The sequence below is a fragment of the Chiloscyllium punctatum genome, chromosome 1, assembly GCF_047496795.1.
Source record: "Chiloscyllium punctatum isolate Juve2018m chromosome 1, sChiPun1.3, whole genome shotgun sequence".
In the NCBI taxonomy this organism is placed as follows: domain Eukaryota; kingdom Metazoa; phylum Chordata; class Chondrichthyes; order Orectolobiformes; family Hemiscylliidae; genus Chiloscyllium; species Chiloscyllium punctatum.
In genome coordinates this window covers 76535252-76548452 of record NC_092739.1, presented here as the reverse complement: position 1 = coordinate 76548452, position 13201 = coordinate 76535252, and the positions used below count along the sequence as shown (strand labels likewise).

The 13201-nt window shown below is 41.0% G+C and overlaps 1 long non-coding RNA gene and 1 other non-coding gene across 3 annotated transcripts; both read right to left on the bottom strand.

The window, feature by feature from the left end:
• Window positions 1–492: 492 nt before the first annotated feature.
• Window positions 493–7508, bottom strand: LOC140476537 (uncharacterized). 2 transcript variants are annotated; one of them, XR_011960504.1, is made up of 5 exons: window positions 7396–7508; window positions 6809–6983; window positions 3875–3976; window positions 2464–2530; window positions 493–1010 (listed from the first exon to the last, which is right to left on the bottom strand). It is a non-coding gene; the product is annotated as an uncharacterized lncRNA (long non-coding RNA). The 2 variants fall into 2 exon arrangements; XR_011960505.1 differs by having other exon boundaries at window positions 7480–7496.
• LOC140482945 (small nucleolar RNA SNORA26) lies at window positions 4114–4231 on the bottom strand. The gene has a single exon (XR_011961830.1). It is a non-coding gene; the product is annotated as a small nucleolar RNA SNORA26 (small nucleolar RNA).
• Window positions 7509–13201: the final 5693 nt, after the last annotated feature.

The window sequence follows — 13201 nt, the reverse complement described above, 5'->3', positions numbered from 1 at the left end:
TAGCAGCTTCGCCAAGTTGTTAGCACTTAACACCTGATCATACTTCTGGAACCTATCCTGCACTCTTCCTTGGCTTCATAAGAGCAGGGAACATACCATGCCATGAGATTAAATTCTGTTGAGACAGCACCTCATGGTGACCTGGTCTTGAGTTGCTAGCTATGTTCAAAGTCGAACCATTTCTCACTGATAATGGGCATACAGAATGATGAGTTAGTAAGGACAGGTCTATTTGCCACTACTACTGGATGCCTTAGACAGCTGGCTTTATTTCAACCAGTAAGTGGAATGTTAAAGGGCATAAGTGTGTTAAAGGTGAGGAGTTGCCAAATGAGTCCAAGCCTTGTCTGTTGCACTGAATTCCCAGGCTTGAAACAACTGACCAGACTGTAAACCAACTGCAAGATCCAGAACACTGCAATTTAAAATCAGTCTATAAAATGATTTAGCACTACAGGTGGTTTATTTCAGCAAGTAAACTTAGAAAACACATTAACTTTGGCATTATATGTTTATTGGTGCATAGAATCAATTATTAATTATGTAACAGACATATGAAGCTATCTACAAGCACAATGCTAAATAAATCTCAGTAATTTTCAAGAATACAAAGTTGCATGGAACTTGTGTGCCTGACAGTTAACTTGCCTCAGCCAGAGGGTCTGGATTCAAGTCCTACCTGTTCTGGAGATCATACTCAGTTTAAACAGGTAAACTAACTACATGAACAAAGTCTCAAACCTTTGATTACCTGTTTCTGCAAGTCAATTTTACAATCCATTTCCCTCAGCCCCCTCAAACTTCATTTTATCATGAGAAGTTAAATATTAATCAGATTTGGTCATTCTGATATAACGTTTTGTCAAAACAAATTGGCTACAACATGATAAATGCTGTTTGGATAACAAGCTTTCTACTGAAAATGCTTATTTCACAAGTAACTTGTAGCTTCCCCCTTCGTGATCACAATCCACAACGACTACAGTGACATGTACAGGTTGCTGGCATACCTGTGAAAAAAATTTCAAAATCAATTCAAAATGATTTAAATGCATCCCTGAACAAAAAACATTGGCAATTTTTAAAATTCAAAACCATTCAAAAGATCATTCACAAGAATACAGAAACAAAGTATTCAAGGCTATGGGCCAAATACAGAGGAACCTTAATCATCCAAAGACTATCGAGGTCTCAATAGAAGCATTACATCAAAGAGGTGTCTCACTGTTCACATCTTTTGTTTACTGATTAAAATGCTGCCAAGAACAGTCCTGGACAATGAGAGTCTAGGCAGTCTGACTGCTTGCTCTCCCCACTTTCCCTGGAGTTCTACACAGGGGTGTACCCTAAACTCCCCCTTTCCCATGGAACCTCAACATTGTCCTGAATGAAATAGTGCCAACCCATCTGGTTTGGATAATTGATGTTCTTCTTACTGGGAAATAAGAATTAATGTTGATAGGTTCAAGCAGACTGAATGGGCCTCTTTTACACAATGAATAAACAAAGTGCACATCTTCACCCTGGTCAGTTGTTACTTTGTAGGAAAATATAAATAAGACAGCTGGTGTTGCCATTACACCTTTGTGGCCAAACATCTAGTGCCCATTAAAAGGCTATGAAACAGATCTTTATATTCAATGCAAAATTTTAGGGCATATTTTAGCCAGCACCTCAAGAGGAAGCAAAAGAGGAGATATTTTGAAAGCGAATTCCAGACCATGCAACCTTGGGAGCTGAAGATGCAGCTGCCAGCATTGTGGCAATAATTAAGAGCACACAAGCCACAACTGGAGCTCAAAAATTCAAGGGTTGTCAGGCTGAACAGGGAATCAAGATCATAGAGGGATGTGGAAAGAATAATGAGAACTTTTCAGCTGAGTGAAATAAATCCACGATAGACTACTGAATATCAATTTTATGGGTGGCCTGAATGCATCAGCCTGATGGTCAAATAGAACAGTGTTGAGAACAGTATAACAGCCATAAGAAAGGGAGATGTTGGTAACAAGGGAGAAGTTGCAGTTATGAAAGACAGACATTGTTCTGTGTTTTCCAAATAGTGGAGATAGTTCTGCTCATGCTGTAGAGAATGTAAATCAAGGAGCATCCAAGATAGATCTGATTGTTATCAATGTATATGGGAGATAAGAGGCAATATGCTGATACAAAACAGGAGGTGGCAGGAACAGATTCCTTGTGAAATATTGGAGGGAATATAAGAATGGCAACAGAAGATACCAGCCTGCCTACATGATGTATTTGAGAATAATAAGGTGGTAAAACAAATACAAAGAAATTTACTCTTCCAAACAGAATCCAAAACACTGAATCCCTTTGCTGCAGGTTTTAGAGAAATTTACCATACCCTTTTAAAAACCACACTGTCATTTAAGAATGTCTTAAATAGACAAAGCTGGAAGGGATAGGATTAAAAGATTTCAATGTATTCAAACATCTAACCTCTGCACATATCATTCATGTTCCTCCAGGTGTATTATTTAAGCCCTTTCTTCATGGTTCAGCTTTTCTATTTGAGAAAAACAAAGTGAATGAGAGAAGTACTATTAGCATTATTCAATACAATTACAAATAGTACAGAGACTTAACACCATTTAACAAGGTCAACTATGAACTACAATGAAAACTACAAACAATGCTAAAAGTTTTATGCTGGTCACCAAAGGATTTGGGTGTTTTAGGTGGATATCAAACTTTGATTCAAAATTATCCAAGTTTCTTTGCATAATCCCAAGCAGCAACTGTTTGATTTTGGATTTGAGAGACATCTTTATCCTCCCTTCTGACCTCCGCCTGCCCTCCCCATTTTCTCTTGGCCATTAAAGACACCATTTCCCTGATGCAAAGCTGGGGGTCAAAATGCTCAAGTTTTGATCACATTGGTTTCTGCAGGAATATTTCAAGTGTTCAGTTGAATTTTTTAATAGTAGAAAGGCAAAATTTGTCAAAGTGGCAATTTTGAACATAAATTTCATCTGTGTTAGCGATTTGGAATACATTTAAGAATTAAAATGGTTCCCCAACAGGATCCAAGGCTGGACAGAGGTTTTGTACCATCTAAAGGAAAACCAATCACCCTTTGACACCGATCATCTAAGACACCAAACACTGGACAATTGACAGCACTGTTGTTCAGGCACAACTGACAGTCAGGCAAACAAATTTAATTAAATGCAAGCACTCTTGTAAATCATGCCCAATTCCATGATGAGGACAAACATGAGAAGCATTAATTACTGGATTAGTGGTGTTGGAAGAGCACAGCAGTTCAGGCAGCATCCAACGAGCAGCGAAATCAGCATTAAGCCGATTTGCAAGTGGAAGTAAAAAGACCTAATGTGACTTTATCTTGCCTTGAGTCAGCCATGGCAAGACTGCCAAGTGCAATTTCTAAAATGGAATTATTCAAATCACATGGCACTGCATTTAACCAACCAAGGCATAATGGAAGTTATACACCATTTTTCAGATGTACATATGGCCCATGTGAACAAAGACTGAGTTACTAACAAAGGACATGGGAGTTAACACTACAGGAATTCTCACTGGTATAGCATGCTCCAAATGGCAATCATTTCCCACTTTAGTGTTCTATTACAACTTTCTCCACAAATTTTAATCATTAAAATTGAGCACATAATTGGTAAAGTTCTATTATTTTGTAAGATAAATTGTATGTCCCTGCAAACTCAATTTGTCAGTGGACTCTATACACTTGCCTGAATTCCCATCTTTAAGTACAGATGATAGCAAGATATAGCTGATCTTTTTCCTTTGGGTTTGAGAGAGAACTAGGATACTGCCTGTCTTAAATGGGCAATGATGGAATGGGAGCCAAAAAATGACTTCAAACCTTTTGATCCAAGCTGTTCTCTTCCCCCAATCTTATTTGATGGCAATTCATTCAAATTCCCATTTCTTATGCCCAATATCACTTGTTCAGTTTTCCATTTGCCTGTAAATAGAAAAAAGTTACTAGTAAACATGCAAACTACCAAAACTTTTCATCTTCACAAACCAATTCACCAAAATTCACCTAAAAATCTTGAAGTTAAATCTATCAATTTAGAAGACAGTTTGCAATATTACAAAATATGTTCCACTCGACAGGATCCAAAAGCAACAACAAACATTGCCTTGGGTTTTAGAGTGAAATTTATCTACCCTCCTGTGTTGGCCACTTAAGACACTGACAGTCTTAAATGGGCAAAGCTGTAAAGGGGTCACATGGACATGCACATTTGACACTGCCCAGATGAATATCAATCCACTTTGATATCAAATTTGCTGCAATAACAGTACCACATGAAGTGTGACCAACATTTAACTGGCTTAAAATATTTCTTTACTGTGAACCACCCTGGGGCCACATCTTATTCACTCTAGTTGAAATTTACCAGATATCAAATCTGTGCCTTCCATCATTTCACATTAGGCAACTTAACTCATGAAATGCATAGCCATTGAAACAATTACATCTTTAGAGTTCTATTTGAAATAGAGAGTTACACCAATTCAAACAGGAAAAAAAGTGCACGCAAACTCATTTAGCCCTTGGTGCAGCTTTCAACACATGCAACTTTCTAGCAGCAAAAGCTTGGAGCTTGCATCAATTTCTGTGGTAATGAAACAGGAGATAGACAATTTGCAATAATAATCCAAAAAGCAATGGTGGAGTCCATAATTGGAAACAAAAAGTTTAACTTAAATATATTTAATATTGATAGGCAGATTTTGACCTTACACTAAATATTACAATCAAATCTCCACATGTTAATTAGAAATGGCAATCATTTCCTGTAAATGTCCGATTCTATATTTTTAGCATTGTTAGCAAAATGTTCCTTCTAAAAATATCTTTCTAAATGATTGCAAAACTAATTACAAGAATTTGCAACTTACAAGTTGTATGGACTCAAAATTGCATAACGTCAATTTTATCACAGTCTGGGTCAGACAGCTTGTTTTAATTCTGGTAACATGACTTTGCAAGGGCACAATAGCATGTTGTGATACGTAAACAGCCATATAGTAATGATGAAGTAAGGTAAAAACAATGACTGCAGATGCTGAAAACCAAATACTGGATTAGTGGTGCTGGAAGAGCACAGCAGTTCAGGCAGCATCCAACGAGCAGCGAAATCGATGTTTCGGGCAAAAGCCCTTCATCAGGGCTTGGTATGCAATCCACACTTATTACCACAATTTGTGCTGCTGTCCTTTTCTGAAGTTGTTTCTGAATAGTGATGCAAGGATTTTCCAAATTTACAAAGTGATATGGATTCAAAACATTAATTCTGCTGCACCCTTCATAAATGTTGCCAGACTTGCAGAGTTTCTCCAGCACTTTAAAAACAAAGGGGCTTAAAGTCTTGTTTAAGGACTCAGAAAAAGGAGCACTTAAGTGTCAAACAAGACCATTCACAAATTCATTTGAGAAAGCATTTGTCTTAAGGAACAATAAACAGTTTAGGCCTATATTCTCAGGAGTTAAGATGGAGAGATCTAATGGAGGTATATAAAATGCTAAATATTAACATTTTAGATAGATATTTCCTCATGTGGGTCAATCTAGAAATTCAGGTTAAGGGGTAGCAGATTTAAAGCAGACAAGAGGCTACTTCATTCAAAGGGTTGCAAATTGGCAGAATTCACTACCCAAAGAGCAACTAAGTGGTATCACTGGACTGTTAATTCAAACTAACATTCTGGGAACCCAAGTTTGAATCTGGCCACAGCACAGTGGAATTTGACTTCACTAAAATGCTGGTATTAAAAGTCAAAGATGACCATAAATTAAATTGCTGATTGCTAGATAAACCTAGCTGGTTCACTAATGTTCTTAGGGATGGAAACTCCCTTATCTGTTTGGGCTACACATAACTATACCCACAGCAGTTGCCCTAGCCGACAACACCCTCACCTCAATGATAATGGAAAGATATGACTCCTGGACATTAAAAATCTGTATCTCATTGAATTTATTCAATAACCTGTTGAAGGGTTATGGAGTGTTAAAAGGAAAGTAGAGTTGAGGCAGAGATCAGCCAAGATTACATCAAGTGGCAGAACAGGCTCAACTGCATTGCCTACGCCTGTTCCTACTTATGTAGTAAATGCTGGAGTAAGCCAGAACCCACAAGCTGAATTCACTAATAGGTATAGTTATGGTCAAGAATGATCAAACATCAAGACATAATTTGCCAATCTGTCTTTCCAAGATGAGCCCTGCCCATTCAATGTGTATACATTTGGTATTTTTCTCTTTTTAAAAACAGATTTCGAGCTCTATCTCCCAGGTGTTTGTGTCAGCATTTCTTGCCTCAGTCTTAATACTGAGTCAATGGTACAGACCAAGGTAAAAACTGAGCCAGGGATATTCCCTACATCAGAAATCAGGCCAGCATCCTAGATATGGTTTTCCCCTTGGGTGGGAGAGTACCAAACTCAAGGGCATAGGTGCAGGGTGGGGGGAAAGAGGAGAGAGACCCAACAAGCAACTTTTAAAGAGGGTGGCACATGTGGAATGAACTGCCATAGGAAGTAGTGCAAGCTAGTACAATTACATTTAAAAGGCATCTGGATGGGTATACGAATAAGAGGGGTTTAAGAGGGATATGGGCCAGGTGCTGGCGAGAGAGATAGATTGGGTTGCGATATCTTATCAGCAAGGAACAATTAGACCGGAAGGGTCTGTTTACGTGCTAGACATTCTGAGTATGATATTGTAGGCAAATATAAACCCCTTGGGAAAATGCCGGCCTCTAACCCATCTTAGTTAACTCACCATCAATGACAGACTGGTTTTGGACTGATTTACGGCGAGTTGAAACACGCTCCGCGGCGTATCTTATCACTAGAGATTACGGACAGTCGCCTGAATATTGAACCACGTGGACCATTCCAGCTGCCGCTGGTCTGCTCTCAATCGCCATTTCTTGGACTCCCCTCGTGTCCAGGTCCTTGAAAGGAAACATTAAAACGCTCGGTAATTTCAATCCGCCCAAAGTGCAACACCTGACCGATTAGACAACCGCATTTTTGTATATTATACAAATTCTTTCCTGGGATTCTGATGAGTCATCGCGACACAAATAAAAAAAACAGGCCCCGAATAAAGCACCGACTACCCTCACGTCCCCATTTTAACACAAAACACCCACTTTGGGATCGGGCAGCGTGTCCGCCATCAATCGCACCCACTCTGTCTCTAACCCCCTCCCCCTCCGTCAGACATTGATCGGACTGGAGCAGAGCCGGGACATTGATGAGGCAGCGCCCCGCTTCACTGCTCCCACCCTCCCGGACGTTAGTGCGGCCTAACCCCCCCACGGCGCCCGCACGCGGAGCCGGCCCTCATTCACACGCGCTCACCCTCCGTCTGCTGCTGCACGAGCAAAGGGCGGGAGAGCGGAGGGAGGACCGTTTTATAGAGGGCCCGGGACCCGCCTCCTTTACCATTCACTGGGCAGGGCCCATCGGTTTTTATGGCTCCTCCAATACCCAGGAGGAGAGCACAGAGCACCGCCTCCTTGCGCTGCTGGCTTATGGGTGAAACCGGATAGTTTGACGGCGGAACTGGCAGCTCTCCCTAGAATGAACGAGCACCCGGCCTCCTCTCACAGCACAAAGTCGGAAACTCAGCGGATCTGACAGCAGCTGCAGAGAGAAGCGGAGTTAGCGCTTCGTGTGTGGTGACCCTTCCCCTGTTATAGCTCCTCCAAAAACTGAGTGTGGGGAGCCTCCATTTCCCTACTGTCGAGAGTCAGTGATAGTGCGGTCATGGAGACAGTCTCACATGTGGCCGGAGCCGATCCCGTGTGCCCTGGCACTGAGTGTGGGCAAAGGTCTCGGCCTACAGCCGCCTGTTTCAGTTCCTCAGTGTTCGGGATCACGGGGCTCCACTTCCTCTGACAAGGAGAATAGCCCTACGGAGACATTCACCCATAGGTATATCGAACCCGGGTGCCCGATGCTGTGAGGCAGCACTGCTAACCAAGGAAGACACCGTGCCGTCCGAAACTTCGGAGTTTCACCTCCTTTGGACAAGGCCGCGGAGTTCACGTGGACGACCAATGAGAAATTGAAGGACTGAAAACCGAAGTGGTGCCACGAACATTACAGTCAGAAACCAGAAAAAAAGTTAGCTGGCCCTCTGAAATCCATTTTTCCAAAGTAAATTGTCCATCATTCCAGAATGCTTTTTAAAGATAACAAGCCCACCTTCCTACAAAGTTTCACAGGCATGTGATGCTGCTATGACACCACATATAAAGTAGCACGAATGTACGTCATCAAGATATGAATACAAGAGGTATATTAGTAAGTTTGCAGATGACACTAAAATTGGAGGTGAAGTAGACAGCAAAGAAGGTTACCTCAGATTACAACAGGATCTTGATAAGATGGGCCAATGGGCTGAGGAATGGCAGCTGGAGTTTAATTTAGATAAATATGAGGTGCTGCATTTTAGGAAGGCAAATCAGAGCAGGCTTTTTATACTTAATGGTAGAGTGTTGCTGAACAGAGACCTTGGAGTGCAGGTTAGTAGTTGCTTGAAAGTGAAGGGTAGATAGGATAATAAAGAAGGCATTTAGTATGCTTGTCTTTATTGGAAAGAAAAAAAATAGCAGATGCTGAAATTCAAGGTAGATAAGCAGGAAGCTGGAAGAACGCAGCAAGCCAGGCAGCGTCAGGAGGTGGAGAAGTCAATGTTTCGGGTGTAACCCTTCTTCAGGAATACACCTGAAACTTTGACTTTTCCACCTCCTGTTGCTGCCTTTATTGGTCAGTGGATTGAGTACAGGAGTTAGGGGGTCATGTTGCAGCTGCAGAGGACATTGGTTAGGCCACTATTGGAATACTGTTTGCAGTTTTCGTCTACCTGCTATAGGAAGGATGTTGTGAAACTTGAAAGGGTTCAGAAAAGATTTACAAGGACATTGCCAGGGTTGGAGGGTTTGAGCTGTAGGGTGCCCAGCAGCCATGATTGAATGGCAGAGTGGACTCGATGGGCCGAATGGCCTTACTTCCACTCCTATGTCTTATGGTCTTATAGTGAGGCTGCATAGATTGTGACTATTTTCCCTGGCACATTGGAAGCTGAGGGGTGACCTTCTAGAGGTTTATAAAATCATGAGGGACATTGGTAGAGTAAATAGACAAGATCTTCCCAGGGGGTGGGGGAGTCCAAAACAAGTGGGCACAGGTTTAAGGTAAGGGGGAAAAATTTTAAAAGAACCTAAGGGGCAACCTTTTCACACAGATGGTCGTGCATGTATGGAATGAGTTGCTAGAGGAAGTGGTGGAGGCTGGTACAATTACAACACTTAAAAGGTACCTGATGGATATATGATTAGGAAGGGGTTTAGAGGGATATGAGCGAAAAACTAACAAATGGGACTACATTTATTTCGGATATCTGGTTGACATGGATGAGTTGAACCGAAGTCTCTGTTTCCATATTGTACATCTTTATGACTCTATAACTATCTGCCAACCAGCCATCTTAGTTATGTGGCATGTATATTATTTTCTTACAGACTTGTTCATCAAGTTGCTTGTACAGTATACCTGTGTTTCCACTGAGTTGACCATTTATTACAGCCTTGAATCCCACACCTCACAGTGAAGAACTTTCTGCCACCCATCTCACCTCATCTTATTGATGAAGGGTATTTGAAATATGACGCATACACTTCTGCTGAAGAAGTTTTCACTCCTTCATCCTCAACAAAAGTCTATTTCAAGTTGACAGTCCTTTCAACAAAAGCCTGTCCATGGAAAATCCCTCTCATTTTACCTTGTGAAAGATTCCTTGACCTTCACCTCACATTGATCTAAACAAAAGTCCATCTTAAACTATTTGCTCATTGGCTCATCTCATCAAGATCCTGTTGTACACTGAGGTGGCCTTCTTTGCTGTCCACTTACACCTCCAATTTTGGTGTCATCTGCAAACTTACTAACCACACCTCCTATGTTCACATCCAAATCATTTATATAAATGATGAAAAGTAGTGGACCCAGCACCAATCCTTGTGGCACACCACTAGTCACAGGCCTACAGTCTGAAAAGCAGCCCTTCCCCATTACCCTCTATCTTCTACCTTTGAGCCAGTTCTGTGTCTATTTGGGTAGATCTCCCCATATTCCATGTGATGTAACCTTGCTAACCATGAGAAACATTGTTGAACACCTTACTGAATTCCATATAGATGATGTGCACCACTTTGCCCTCATCAATCCCCTTTGTTACTTCAAAAAAACTCAGTCAATTTAGTGAGACATGATTTCCCATGCACAAAGCCATATTGACTATCCTTAATCAATCCTTGCCTTTCCAGATACATGTAATTCCTGTCCCTCAGGATTCCCTCTTAACAACTTGCCCACCATCGATGTCAGGCTCACTGGTCTATAGTTCCATTGCTTTTCCTTACCGCCTTTCTTAAATAGTGGCACCACGTTAGCCAACCAACAGTCTTCTGGTACCTCACCTGTGGCTATCGATGATACAAATGTCTCAGCAAGGGGCCCAGCAATCACTTCCCTAGCTTCCTACAGAATTCAAGGGTACACATGATCAGGTGCTGGGGATTTATCCACCTTTATGCTTTTTAAGCTGTCCAGCACCACCACCTCTGTAATATGGACATTTTTCAAGATGTTGCCAAGTTGAAGGAAGGGGCATGAGAATTATGCAAAATAATCTCATTCCTGATGAAGGGCTTTTGCCTGAAATGTCGATTTTCCTGCTACTTGGTTGCTGCCTGAACTGCTGTGCTTTTCCAGCACCACACTGTACCTCAAATGCTGATGTCTTTACTAGGTTTGTGCAATGCAATATACCTGTTCTAATAATATATGCCTATTTGTCACAAATAGGAGAAAATGAGGACTGCACAGGCTGGAGATCAGAGTCGAGAGTATGGTGCTGGAAAAGCTCAGCAGGTCAGGCAGCATCCAAGGAGCAGGAGAATCGACGTTTTGGGCATCAACCCTTTCCTGTCACAAATGTATAACAAGAAACTACACATATGATCACCCATAGAGCAATCAACTTCCCACATTTCGATAACTGTTCAAACAATTCTGACTTGAGCATCAAATCATTTTTATAGTGATCTCTACATTCTTCAAGATGGATAGAATGTTTAATTGACCGCATCATACTGTCTTATCAAAGTCTACCGTATCATGTATTTAAACATCTTTGGATTTTCCACCCCACTTAGAATTTGCATTTGTTATAAAGGCCATTACCAGTAGCTTTAGCAGCAGCCTTCTTTCCTGATCACACACATACATTTTACCTTTTTCCAGAGACCAAGTCACAGGATAGGTGTCAAGAGTTGAGAATCTGAGCTGATTGTTCTCAACCCCAGATGTTCTGACGTTCAATTATCACAACACAGATCCAGGATTGAGCCTGAGAGCTTTAGTCCAGTATCTGCATATGATGTATTTTCCCATAGATACGTCAGTGATATTTTCCCTACACTAACACTTGGGATAGCTCTGCTGCTTTTCTTTGAAATAGTAACATGGAATCTTTTATATCTACTGAGGTGCTTGGATGGGTCGTAGTTTAACATCACATTCAAACGACAGAAGCTCTAACAGTAGATGTCACCTTCCTACTGGACAAATGGACTGCTCTCTCATTAAAGCTAGAGATGACTGGTAGTGGTTTAACATGAGGGTCATTGTACCTCAGATGAGGGGAGAGGTTAAGAAGAGGGTTCTCTATGGTAACCTTAGCTGGTACAGGAATTGAACCCATGGTGTTAATGTCACTGCATCGCAAGCCAGCCAACTGAGCTAACCAATCTAGCCTCAACAGTGTAAAGCTCCCTTAGTTCTGTACGTGAATGTCAACCTTAATTGTTGTGCTTAAACTTTGGTGCAATGAGTAGAACCTGAAACTTGTGATCGAGAGACAAGTGCACTACCAAAGAGATATGGCTAACACATTTCACTCTCAGGTTTTATGACCACAGGAAAATTAGACAATCTAAGTCTCTTTAGTTTCTTACACGCTATGGCTTGAAGAATTCGAGACAACTTTATCTGATAAAGTATATGAGCAAGGCATGTTTGCTAGTTTTTCTGCAATTCAAAACAAACAAAGTGATATTGTCAATTAATGTCAGTTTGTTCACTCCTTATAGCTTTCAAAACACCTAGGACCATTTAGACCAACTGAATTAATGTTGTTTGAAAATATAAGTCCCTTATCTTTATGTTACAGATATGATGGCTCTATCCATTTGCACACAAAGCTTTTCCAATTTGACCTCAAAGTGAGTACAGTATTTATTGCTTAAAACTCAATATTAATGATTCTTGTCAAATACAGGGGTATTCCTGAAAGCATTCCCCTCCCTCCATGCTTAATAGCTTCTATAAGTCCTACTCACAAAATTTGATTAAAAGTACAATTAAGTATGAACGTTGAGGAGGCGGAAGCTCTCTTTGTCTATGACAAAGCTCAACTGCATCAGGCACTACAACACAAACAGAACCTTCACCCTAGGGTGGTAGGACCTGGAACTCATTGTCTGAAAGGGTCGTTAAGTCAGAAACTCTCAAAATTTAAACAGAATTTAGATATTCATTTGTGTTACCATAGGCTGTAAGGCTAATGGCCGAGAATTAGAAAATGGCATTACTGTCTTTTTTATTCACTCAATGAACATTTACATTGCTAGTTGGCCAGCATTTATTGCCAGTCTTTAGCTGCCCTTGAGAAGGTGGTGGTTAGTTGCCTTCTTGAATTGCTGCAATCTGTGTTGATCCACAATGTCATTAGGGAGGGAATTACAGGATTTAGATCCAGCAAAGGTAAAGGGACAGTGATATATTTCCAAGTCAAGATAGTGAGTGGCTTGGAGGAGAACATGCAGGTGGTGTTTCCATGTATCTGATGCCCTTCCCCTTCTAGATGGAAAGTTAATGGTTTTGAATTGCTGAACTTACGTAGATAGCACAGATTGTTAGACCTGAGCATTGGCGAGTGAGTGAATGCTTGTGGATGTAGTGCCAATCAATTGGGCTTCTGTGTTGTATATGGTGTCGACCTTCTTGATTGTTGTTGGAGCTGCATCCATCCAGGGAAGTGGGGAATATTCCATCATACTCATGCCTTGTAGATGATGAACAGGCTTTGGGGAGTCAG